We start from the raw sequence: 12,224 nt of genomic DNA on the forward strand, positions 1-12,224 counted from the left end.
CTCGGCATCTATCTGGAACCCCCACGTTGTCTGGTGGCACAAAACTGAAGTCTATTTAATCCTAGATAAACTCAATCACTTAGGGGTTTTCTTCATCTCCTCAAGTTTAAACTCAGTCAGTTTGGATTTTTCTCCACCCTTTCTTCTGCTCATGACCTGGGATTTATCTAAATCAACTGGGATAGTGGGTTGGGGAGGGGCTTTATAGAATCCTAGGCCCAGACAGGAAAAAGGGGAGGGTGATCTGGGTATAGCTATCATCTGTCTTTGCTGGAATCTACCAAAAAGAACTTTATCGTTTGTGATCTTTGGTTAATCTCACTTTTATCAGCTGAGATGTCCCCTTCACCACTACCAATTCCAGGTGTCAGTTGGCCCAAGCAATCCATCTCTGACTCTCTTCGGGTCACAGGGAATTTTCAGACACTCCTCCATGGCAGTCTAGGGCAGAAGGAGCTGACTTGGGTACTCTACCCATCCTGTTGCCATTTCCTCTTTACTTCCAGCCTACCACACTGTCTCTCCTGGGTTGAATTTGGGATGTTCCAAACCTATCCAACTGCCCTATCATCTCCTGGCCTGAGGTTAAGCTCAGAGAGGAGAGGAGGAGCATGTAGACCTGGAGACCCACAGCGGCCCAGATCCTTCTTTATTCTTTATTTTTATTTTATTTATTTATTTATTTTGCCCAGATCCTTCTTTATGCAAGGACAAGCTGCAGGGAGTGGAGCCAGCAGATATGTCCAGCTATCAGCTCCTCCCAGATGCTCTTCCCACCTGGTTCAAGGGCATGCTTTTCTCAGAGCAGCATGCACCAAAGACTGAGTAAGGTGGAGAGTACTAGATCTAGCCTTTCTACCCAACAGAATCACCATAGTGAGTAATACTTGCCTCAGGCTTCCCTACCAGAGAAGGCTTATCTCTCAGCCAGTTTAACTTCTCCCTCTGCCCAATCCTGCTTTTTTTTTCCCCTTTCTTTCTTATGTGTTAATTCCTCAACAGCATTTTGCACCCCAAACTTCATCTCCGGGTCTACTTGCAGAGAACCCAACCAGTAATTTCTGCTAAGCTGGGTCATGTTTAAGGTCCCTTGTCAGAAATACTCACTGCAACTCTCATTCCCTTAAGAACCACCTCGGCTTCTCAGCTCAGCCCCTGGAATCTCTACAGATTCTATAGAACTAGATCATTCACTTTAAAAGTGTTTCTAACATATTTTTATATTTTAAAATTTTATATATTTCTTTATAGTTTCTATATTTTTACTTATCATCACACATTCTCCCCAAATCTATTGTAAATAGCATAGCATATGGCTTTTGGCACAAGAAAAGCCAAGCTTTTGAAACTCAAAAACCTTTTCTATTAACCTGTTTTCTTTGCCAGGACTTTGAAAAGGCTCTTTTGAAACTCAAGATTGGGAATTGATGCCTTTGTTCTCTTTTGTTTGGCTGTGGCCTCCCTTCCTTGAGGCAATGAATTTAGACGGCCATGGCTGCTGTCTGCAATGATAGAGGTTTCCCATGGTATGGCAGAAAACGTGGAGGTCTGTGTGTGTGGAATATGGAAAATGGTATAGTAGAAACGCGGAAGTCTGTGTGTGTGGAATATGGAACACACTTGGGTTAACTCAAAATCCTATCCTAGCATATTTGCCAAATACCAGTTGTCTTCTAAACACCACTGAAAACAGAGCTCAAGTCTGTGCTTGGTTCTGAAACCCAAACATGGAAGGTGAAGCCATAGCAAGAGTGAGAGCGCTCTACGATCATAACTGTCAGTAGTTAAAGCTAAAAGATGTGGTACCAGAAACTGGGAAATAAATTTTTCTCCCGAAAAAGATATGCAAAGTCACCTGAAAGAGACACAGTAGCACAGTAGCATTCCCAAGCATAGGGGGCTCTATTATATCACAATATATATGGGATAGATCGTTCAGAAGATGGAGTTAGAAACGTTACAACAGTAGCAAGAAAGAGTCTCAGAAGCAGATGTGTAGAGTTCTTTTGGAAAGCCCTTACCTGTTGAGTAGGTTGTTGGATACAAAACGTTTGTAGTGTCCTGTTACATAGGTGGCCCTCAATGAACCACTCTGTTTAGCCACTTCCTTGAATCTGGGCTGGTCCTCTGACATGCTTCAATCAACAGACAGCAAAAGTGATTCTGTGCCAGTTGTGGGTTTAAACCTAAAGAAAATCTATCAGCTGAGCCCTGAGCCCCCATGCTAGGAGTCTGGCAACATTGGGGAGACCTATGGAAATGCAGCATCAAAGGAGAGGTCCTGCGATTATACGGAAAGGGAGGAGGTCCAGTCATCCCAGCCTCTCAGCTGAACCAAACCCCCACTGACCAGTAACTACAAAAAGCCATATGACTGACCTTCGGTAAGACCAGTAGAAAAACTGCCCAGCTGAGCCCAGCCCATTTTGAAGAATTACGTGAATCGATTTCATTATCTAAATGTGATGGTGGTTTGTTATGCAGCTTCAGCCAACTGCAAGGAAGCTGTAGCTTCCACACTTCAAGTCTTCAGGATTATGAAGTGGATTTATTGGTGTCTTAATTAATGCCATTAAGTATCCGATTCATCTTATTCCCTCTGTGCTAATTCCTGGTTCACCCAACAGCCTTCCAACCCATCCTCAGTCACCTAGTCCCTGCCCTGCCAAGTAGTTCTGACTTAGGGGAAAGAAATCACTGGAAAAGACTGGTGAGAGCTTTCATCCTGGCTTGCAGATGGCTGATGTCAGTGTCCTCATGTGGCCTTTCCTCACTGTATACTGAGAGAGAGAGAGAGAGAGAGAGAGAGAGAGAGAGATCGTTTGCTCTCTGGTGTCTTCTTATAAGGACACAATCCTATCAGATCAGTGCCCCCCCCCAACCCCTGTGATCTCATTTAACCTGATCACCTCCCCACCAACCCTGTCTCTAAATATAACCATCTTGGGGGTTAGGGATTCAACATATGGATCTCGGAGACACACACATTCTGTCCATAACAATGGGTAAAGACAGATCAGTTAGGAAGCAGAGAGAAAGGGAGTCGAAAAAGTTCCTGTTTGGTGGCCATTATCTTCTGTGACCCAGGATTCAAGGTCGTCTGTTGACAATGAATGGTATCAGGAGATGACGGAGGCCAGAGGGAAGGAACAGAATGTTGGAACAGAGCAGTGGGCAACAAGGGAAGGAGGAGGCAGGAGAGAGAAAGCCTTGGCAGGGAGGGTTGAGAGCCCTGTTGCCAGTGAAAGCATAGGTTTGAAATGAAGCTAATCCAAAGCACCCCTAAGTACTTTAATTTGGGAGCAATCAGTAGCTCAGAAACAGGAGCGAGGGCAAGAGAGCAGTAAATTCATCCGAGGTAGAAGAGCTGTGTGTGTGTTTGTGTGTCTGGGGTGGGGCACAGAACAAGGGGGTTAAATTCAGTTGAAATACAGTCCATGGGATCCAGGCTAAGTTAGGAAAGAAGCAAAAATGAGCTGGGATTTCTTAAGAGCAAAAATTTGAATGGGATCAGAAATATTGGAATAAAGAGTAAAGAGGCAGCTTAGAAGTACCTGAAAAATAGCCTCTCATTTCACAAGAACTCAGGAAGGTTAATGGTTCCATTTGTGTCTCAATCTGACAGAGCGGGGTTTGGAAGCTGCTTGATTCCCCTGTGCCATTCCTACCACATGCCATTCCTACAATGGACCACCTCGCCTGCACACTCCTGCAATGGGTCATTTTTGTTGCAAAGACAAAGAGCTAATAGAAGATTTGTATGAAATTGTATTTATCAAGAGAGTCTCCTCAAAAAGAACAATTCTTGAGAATTTCGCCAAGTGATAAATTTCTTCAGCAGAGACGGATGATTAGTTGAGGTGCCTGTGATACAATAATGATGGGTCAGTGATGGGAGGACTCTCCCTGGATTGCCCCCAGTCATGCCCCAAGCCCTGGCATAGTGTGGAGGCCACTAGCAATCCCACTCTAGACAGGCAACCTTGGGTAAGTCAATTAACTTCCCTAATCTGTTTCCTCATCCTGAAAACAACTTCCCTTCCAGGCCTGTAATGTGGGCAGAATGAGATAATGAATATGAAGTAGTGCAAGGGTTAGTCATCATTAGTTTGTTCAAGTGGCCAATCATCATTGGTTTCTTTGAGGCTGATCTTTTTCAGAGCAGATTTACCTAAAAGCATGATGGGGGATGGGGTTTCCACTTTAAACAAAGTGGCTTCATTTCCCATCCAGTAGAGTTGAGTCCCCGAAGGAACAAAAGCTTGTTGCCCATGTCAGAAGCAGCTCCTTGGCCTAAAGCAGTGTTTTTCAAGCTTTAACCTGCCTCAGGATCTCGTGGAAGTCTTACTAAAACACTGATGGCTGCACTCCACCCCCAGAATTTCCGGGTCAGTAGCTCCAGGGTGGGTCCCAAGTATTTCCACATCTCCCAGGTTTCCAGGTGCTTCTGCTGCTGCTGTCCAGGAGACCACACTTTGAGAGCTACTGACCTAAAAGGACTACAGATCTGAAACTGCGCTGCTTCCCACGCTGCCCCTTTTCACAGCAGAGCCAGAGGAAGTCGTTTTTCATTTCACAGATTAGTAAGAACGCTTGCTCCTCCTCTTCCAATCAGTGGTCAGAAGCAAAAGTCACTGGCTCTTGGTGATGAAGCTCTAGAGCTGACTTGGCCAGTCATCCTGGGAAGAGGGTTTAACCACACACCTAAACGTAAATGAATGGTTTGATCAATAATTAAGTGAGCTGTTTCTGGAATGATTGTGTTGATGAAGCCCTGGTCATGCTGCACAACGTAGGTGGTGGTTAGGAGCAGTTTTGCTCGTTCATGTTGAGTTCAAAAGGGCTTTAGGAGTCACAGACTGAGTCCTACAGAATAAACATGGTTTTCAAAGCAGGAAAATCAATACTGCTGACGGGTAACGGTGAAGGAAATATAAAGAGCTGCTAAGTGTTGGCTTTTAAACCTCTTTCTCATGCTTGAGAATTACGAAACTTGTGAAGTTGTGTCCAATTCCCACAAAACTAAAAATGTCAGCTCTTTCTTCCCTGGCCTTCCCTGCATTTAGGGGACCTGATGGAGACTCTGTCCATCAGTGCCCTAACTTCAGACTCCACAAGAAGTGAAGGACTCGAGAAGCAGGAATCATCGAGAATCCACCTGCCAAAGGGTAGGGCAACTCTACTGAGTTTCTAGAAGCATTGGGGCAACAGTCCCAGAGACATCACAAGGCATGGTGGTGGTTTCAGGTGTGCATGCTATGGCACCGAATGCCCAGGGAAGGCTGCACTGCTGCCTTGACCAGGCTGGTGCTGGGCCTGGTTGGGCAGTGGTATTCCTGCCTGTAGAGTGCCCAACCCTCATGCCAGAGGCTTTTTGGGTTTCTTGTTTTGGTGCTGCTGGATCAACTTTTGCTTGCAGCTAAGAGCCCTGTTTAATTCAGAATAAGTTCAAAATAAACTATGAGGGACTCCTGGGTGGCTCAATCAAGCATCTCCCTTCAGCTCAGGGCATGATCCCAGGGTCCTGGGATGGAGCCCAGGTCAGGCTCCCAGCTCAATGGGGAGCCTACTTCTCCCTCTCCCTCTGCCCCTCCCCTTGCTTGTGTGCGCACGCTCTCGGTCAAACAAATAAAATCTTACAAGAAAATAAACTCTGAAATGAAAAGCCTAGTTTTGAGTTCCGCTGTCCATTTGGGGGCCATTTTGTGCAAATCTCTTAGCCTGTCTGAGCCTTAACTCCTTACACAATAATAAGGAAGAAGGAGAGTTTCTTCCTATAGGTAGTGGGGCCATAAAATGAAACAAATATGTGAAAATGTTTTGAAAACCAAATTGTATTATAGAAATGTGAGTTAGTATTTTTATATAAATATGGACTGACACACATGACCTCTCTGAGACTTTATTTTGGCCCTTCCTCAAAATCTGTGATCCTTTGCTTCTCTATATCATCCATACCTCAAAGTCTCTCTACTGAAAGCATTTTCACAGTGACTTTGAGTGAATTGTTTACTATCTGTCATCCCACTAGACTATGAGTTCCCCCTGGGGGTAGAGTCTTGGATCTTTTATTTTTCCTCTGCTGTCTATTGTTATATAGTAGGTTTACAGAAATTGTCCACAGGATGAAAAAATGTTTTAAAAATTTGCTGGGACCTCCATGAGTAGTGTACCAGGAAGTTTCCAGCTCAGGTGCACTGTAGCAAAGTGCCCCAATGGACAAGGGAGCGATCAGATGGAAAATGCTCCTGGCGAGGCTACCAGTTGTCCTACAGGTGCAAGTGACGGACACAGCAGAGGAAACGCGTCTTAATTGGTAGCGTGAAAAACATTTCCCAGGTGCGAGGCTGGGTTGTAAGTGCCATCTGTCCTGCCACAGAGGATTAAAAGGAAGAAAACCTTTCTCTGGATTCTGGAGGCAGTGGAGGCATCAAGATGAGCTGTTGATATTAACTTGTCTGTGCTCCACCTGGATAATTGCAGGCGAGGGAATCTGTCTAGGGTTTCCATTTTGAAATCAAATAGATGATCCAGTGGCAGGTCTCTTGTTCCCAGGTGTTTGGTTACATTTGTTAAAGGGTTTTCTGAGGAGAACGAGAATTAAACATTTTTTTGGTCTAACCTGGAAGGTTTTATATCAATATCCTCCACACTATTTGATGTTTGATCTCCCAATGGCAGAAGAAATGAAATGTACTTCATTCTTGCCCTGTCTTTTCTTTTTTTTTTTTTTTTTAAGATTTTATTTATTCATGAGAGAGACAGAGGCAGAGACACAGGCAGAGGGAGAAGCAGGCTCCATGCAGGGAGCCTTTATCCTGGGACTCCGGGATCACGCCCTGAGCCAAAGGCAGATGCTCAACCGCTAAGTCACCCAGGTGTCCCGCCCTGTCTTTTCTTAAATAGCCTTTTTCATTCATTTTATTCACTCTATCACTGTTGAGCTCCCATGAAAGGGCTAAGTATTCAAGGGCCATATTGGGTCCTGTGGTCACTAAGGAAGATATGACATTGTTTCTGAAACCAGGAAATTCACTGTCTTGGATGGGAGGGGGGAGGAGCTCAGCCATGGAAACAAAATACAACACAATATAATGAATAATATAATAGAGTTGTATACAAAGAATTATAGAGAAAGGAGGGGGAGATAAAGGAGAGAGAGAGAGAGAGAGAAAGGAAAGGGGAAGAAGAGGAGGAAAATACCCTCAGCTATGTCCAGGGATCACAGTCCTGGTGGTTGTATTCTGTGCCTCCTCCCCTGTCCTGTTTGAGAGCTGCCTCTTCCCCATCACTGAGATACCAGCAAAACCACTAACCATAGTGCTTCTCTACTGTCCACAAAAAGGTCACACAGTCCAGGCTTGGTCAACTGTATCATGGCCTGGCCACCTTTCTATCTTCCGTGATTGACACAAGGATAGGACATAACCAAAGTGGGTCAAGAAAGGGGAACTGACTTGCACTGCTGGAGGGAATGCAAGCTAGTACAGCCCCCTGGGGAAAACAGTGTGGAGGTTCCCCAAAAAGTTAAAAATAGAGCTACCCTATGATCCAGTAATTGAATTACTAGGTATTTATCCAAAGGATACAAACATAGTGACTTGAAGGGGCACCTGCATCCCAATGTTTATAGCAGCAATGTTCACAGTAGCCAAACTGTGGAAAGAGCCCAGATGTCCATCCACAAATGAATGGATAAAGAAGAGGTGGTGTATATCTATATAGATATAGATATGGATATGGATATTTATATATAGATATATAGATATTTATAGATATTTAATATATATAATGGAATATTAGCCATCAAAAAGAATGAAATCTTGCCATTTGCAACAACATGGATAGAACTAGAGGGTATTATGCTAAGCGAAATAAGCCAGTCAGAGAAAGACAAATACCATAGGATTTCATTCAAAGGTGGAGTTTAAAAAACAAAACAGACAAAGGAAAGGAAATGGGAAAGGAAGGAAAAATAAAATAAGACAAAGTCAGAGAGGGACACTCTTAGCTCTAGGAAACAAACTGAGGGTTACTGGAGGGGAGGAAAGTGGGGTGCTAGGCATTAAGAAGGACACTTGAAGTGATGACCACTGGCTGTTATAGGCAACTGATGAATCACTAAATTTTACCTCTGAAACTAATAATATAGTATATGTTAATTCATTTTAATTTAATTTATTTATTTATTTATTTATTTATTTATTTATTTTGAAAAATGGTCTTCATAAGATTGACTCTAAGGGCACTGAGAAAGAGAGGATGGTCTCTCCTGAGATGGTGAACTGTTCCTGGCCATAGAAACATGGAGCTGCTGGAGGCCTCTGCGTTAGTTAAAACTGGCCAGGCTATGTTGTGGTAACAACTTCTAAATCCTAGCAGCCAATAGCAAAGGTTTACGTCTTTTACATACTCCCAGTCCACTGTGGGTCAGCTGAGAGCTCTGCTCACATCCCCTCACGTGGGAATAAGTAGCCTCTAATTCAAATTTTGCTGGTCACTATAGCACAGGAGAAAAAGATCACTGGGTGTCACGTCCTGCAATTAAATGTTCTAGCCCAGAAGTGACACATATCACTTCTGCTTACAACTCACCGGCCAGAACTATTTATATGATCCTGCCCCATCCTAAGGGGTTCAGGAAATGTAAATCAGCCACGTTTCCAGAAGAGGGGATAATCAGAAATACTGGGAGGACAAAAGAACTGATATACAGGAGTCTGTGTGTGTATATATATAAATGTACATGTATATATAGACGTGCATGTATATTTGTGTATATGCATATGCATATCAACACACATATATATCTCTTTATATAAATAAATATGTATATATATAAATGCAGGAAAGAATAAGAGAGAGAGAGGTGTATATGCATGGATGGATATAAGAGGGAGGGAGATCTCTGTTGGCATTAAAAGCTCAAAGATCCCTTTCAGCTACTTTGGCCAATAAATCCTCTCGTGTCTAAATGAGTTTGCTTTTGATTCCTGGCGCATACAACGAGTCCTGACAAACGCAGGAATCACATATGGTGCTCAGGTAAATCCACGTTTGAGCTTCGGTTTCTCACCTAATGGAAGGCTGGCTGCTCCAGAGACGAGAATGGCACAAGCAGCGCCAGGCAAGAACAAGACACACCTCGGGAATGCCCCGGTGTCTGATCCAGTTGCGTCTTTACTGCACAGCAGATGATTCTCAACGTGCACAAGTTTGAGAACCTCTGCTTTGAAGAACACCCACCCATCCGCATCGCAAGAGTCTCCAGAGTCTGTTACTTCATTAGAGCAGTATTCTAGAAACTTCATGTCCACAGTCCATCACACCGACCCTGTGAAAATGTGCCTTTTAGACAAATTTAATCACACATCCTTGGATTTCAGTGACGAAGCTTCTTGAAAGGAGGGCTCAACAGTTTATCTAATAATTTTTCCTAAATAAAGGGAATTCCTTTCCTGAGACAAAGGCTGGCACCTGTGTCAGGGAAGAGTATTAGCTTCCCTGACGCCCGCAAATGAAGAGTCAATGAGTAATGAATACGCACATGCAAATATTGCTAAGTTCTTTCGGTTTGCTTTTTGGTGGGGGACACGTCATATATGTTCATAAGCGTCAGGAACTTAATGCCCCTTTGCCTAATCCACGCACGAAGTAAACAAAACTCAGTGAAGAACAGCAGCCTCATCTTTAGTAATAGTAATAAAAATAATAGCATCCATTTATTATGTGACTTCTCCGTGTCCAGCTCTATGCTGGGTGTTTATATGCTTCATTCGATCCTGTTTTCTGAACACTCCTGTGATAAGTAGGGTCAGCCCCATTTTAGAGATGAAGAAATCGAAGCCCCAGAGAGTTGGAATACTTGGCCTGCAGCTAGTAGAAGTCTGGATGGGAATCCAGGTGTTTCCAACACACTTACCTCCCTGCCTCTCCGAGTCCCCAGCTCCAAAGTCCACTCGGAGTGTGCACTGATGGGGGAGTGAACTTCGGGCACTTGCAGCTTCCACGGTGGGAGGTGAGCTTCCCGCCAGAGGCTGGGGAGAGAGGGGGTGGCCGTTATGCGGGTGGCCAGCAGCGGCTGTCCCTCCATGTCACGTGGGACAGGGCTGAAGATACCTGGAAGGGTTCACTCCGGAGGCGAGAATAGCAAAGACGGTGTGGCTGTCCCCTTCCAACATCTTCAGTCTCTCCTGCGAGTGTTTTAAAAGGTGACCCAGGAAAAAATAAATAAATAAATAAATAAATAAATAAATAAATAAATAGAAATAAAAAAATAAAAGGTGACCCGGGACAATGGTGGAGATGCCAGTGAGCGTGCTGGAATACTCACGGGGAAGAGAATGGACTTGAACAGAGGGGAGGTAACTCAAGGTGTTCAGACAGACGGAAAGGGGACAGGCTGTGGGGAAGTGGGAGCACTCTGCTCAGACTCACCTGGATTCATCCAGCTGCGCCGCATCTTGGTTCTGCGACTCAGGGCAGATCCTTTAAACTTTGAGTCTCTCTTCACTAAAAATGAAGCCTGGGGCACCTGTGTGGCTTAGTTGGTTAGGATTCCGACTCTTGGTTTTGGCTCAGGTCATGATGATCTCATGGGGTCATGAGATCGGGCTCCGCACTCAGTGTGGAGTCTGCTTAAGACTCTCTCTCTCCCTCTGCCCCCCCTCCTCTCTCTAAAATAAAAAAATCCTTAAAAAAATTAAACCCAATAATACTTATTCCACAGGATTAGAGGTGATACATGTTCACAACCACCATAGAGCAATATAAATAATGATACTACAAACCCCGCCATAGAGTGGACGCCTTCCGTTAGCACAGCCCCGTGCACATCCAAGAACCAAACAGGAAGAAGGGAATGCTGACATGTCTTACCTCTGGAGATCCCGCGGGGTAAAAGGTCTTTATTAACCACAATTTCCCAAAATGTGAACAATTCTCTTGGTGACTCCAGGACACTTTGGAGAGCCGATTGGTGGGGGCCGGGGGTGGTCTTTTTACAGGAACTCTTTTCTCTGTGTGTGTTGTGGGAGGGGTGGAGAGGTTCCCCTCTTACCTAAACTTACCTCCAGTAAGGGAGCAAGTTACTCTTGGACATAACCGCAGCGAGCCTGTTATCTACCCTCGATCTCTATAAAATCCTCACCACTGAGTTTACAGTTGATTGATTGTTCATTCCACATACTATAATTGCTTCATTAGAGGCTTCAGATGGTTCATTGTGTTGGCAACTTCCTATAAAACTGTCTGTACAAACAGGGCCAGACACATGCCACTTGAGTCATCAGGAACTGAAGCATTTGTTTGTTTGTTTGTGTGCGTGTGTGTTTATTTTCAACAGGCAGCATATTACACGGCATTTAATCCTAAGGCCAGGTGGGGTCCCCCCAGATGGGGAGCAGCCCATGGGCAAACAGAATCCCTCCCTGCGTGATCTCAGCCCCTACGAGGCAGCACCCACTGCTCCTTTCAGTGATGACTCCCTGACTCCTAGCTCCAGGCCCGACATCCCTCCCACACCTCACACCGAGAGAGACAAATCCCTCCAGACACCGGCCCCCCCCCTTGGATTGCTCCACAGGTGTCATCTCCCCCCCCCCCGACATCTGTGCTACTGACTGTGCCAGCCCCACTGCATCCTGCTCCCCCGAAGCCTGTAGCCCCCCACGGCTCCCCATCCGAGGGAGCCCAGCCGCCGTCCACACGGTAGCACCGGCAGTGTCTGCCCATGGTCTGCCCTTTCCTTTGTGAGCTGCACCCAAGCACCAAGCCCCGTGAACTACTTCTATTCCATTTTTCTCAGTGCCCCCCCCGCCCCCCCGCATTTCCCCGGTCACGTTCTTGGCTTAAGCTACCACTATTCCTTCCATGGAATACGGTAACAGCCTCTTCCCCTCTAGGTCCCTTGTGGTCTCCAAGGCAGAACCATCATTTAAGGCCCTTCCAAAACTTTCCAACATCCTTAGCAGAAAGTCTTAAGAGACCGTGTTACGCCAGATTCTACTTTTTCTCAGCACTGTGCACTGCTTCCTCTCCTTCTTTCAAAAAAATTCCTTATTTCTCATAACGCTCTGTACCTTGATGCTGGGGCCGAGTCTTTCGTCATTAACCTCTTGATTAGCAGACTTCTTGCCACGGAGAAGGAGCCAGGGACCTACCCACTGACCGTGGGCGTGAAGAACAAGCGGTCGTATTCCTGTGAGCTGGCTTTACACCCCTGG

Source organism: Canis lupus, chromosome 10 (assembly GCF_048164855.1).
Source record: "Canis lupus baileyi chromosome 10, mCanLup2.hap1, whole genome shotgun sequence".
In the NCBI taxonomy this organism is placed as follows: Eukaryota; Metazoa; Chordata; class Mammalia; order Carnivora; family Canidae; genus Canis; species Canis lupus.